We start from the raw sequence: 837 nt of genomic DNA, 5'->3' as shown, positions 1-837 counted from the left end.
TGATGTGAGAATTTGATATAAGATATGTAAAACACCCAGCACAGTACCTACCATACAATAGGAGCTCAATAAATGTTATCTGTGATTACAGTATTCCTGCTCTAGCGTTCCCACATTACAATGGAGCCTTTTTGAATGAATGGCAAAGTGGATGGAAAGGAATCTGGCAGAGAGCCCATGCTCAGAAGTCTCATAGGTTCTGAAGTCAGACTACTTGGTTTTGTGTTGAAGCTATGCCACTTTTCAGCTGCATGATCTTGGGCCACTTTACGTAAATTTATGAGCCTCAACTTACTGATCTGTAAAATGGAGATACCAATATCTATCTCATAGGGTTGTTTGAGGATTTGAAAAATCAATATACTGCTTGCTTCAGCAACACGTATACTAAAATTAGAATGATACAGAGAAGATTAGCATGGCCCCTGCGCAAGGATGACATTCAAATTAGTGAAGTGCTCTGTATTTTTGGATGCCCTCATACCTGAAACCAAAAGGCAAAGGTCTACAAAGCTTTGGGCAAGAAGATAAATAGATAGACAAAACCAGAAGATTGCAGCTTTCTTTTAGAATAGGGTAGCAAATACTTAATTATAACTTAAAAGATAAAGGGAAGGAAAGCATTAAAAATAACGATAAACACTTCCACTTAGTAACAAACTCACAACACAAAATAGAATAATTAGTCACAACAATAACTCAGAAGGGAAATCGGATAGGGATGGAACGTGCTTAGGCTAATGGAGATGAGGAGCTATCAGAAAATGGACTATATCATCTACGAGATCTTTTATACAAACCTCATGGTAACCACTAAACAAAAAATCAGAGCAGAGC

At 37.4% G+C, this 837-nt stretch overlaps 1 non-coding gene across 1 annotated transcript; it reads left to right on the top strand.

Annotated features, from left to right (window-relative positions):
• The first annotated feature begins 365 nt into the window (after nucleotides 1-365).
• Nucleotides 366-470, top strand: LOC139081218 (U6 spliceosomal RNA). The gene has a single exon (XR_011536341.1). It is a non-coding gene; the product is annotated as a U6 spliceosomal RNA (small nuclear RNA).
• The last annotated feature ends 367 nt before the right edge of the window (nucleotides 471-837 follow it).

This window comes from Equus przewalskii, chromosome X (assembly GCF_037783145.1).
Source record: "Equus przewalskii isolate Varuska chromosome X, EquPr2, whole genome shotgun sequence".
Taxonomy (NCBI): Eukaryota; Metazoa; Chordata; class Mammalia; order Perissodactyla; family Equidae; genus Equus; species Equus przewalskii.
This window is presented reverse-complemented; position numbering and strand designations above follow the sequence as displayed.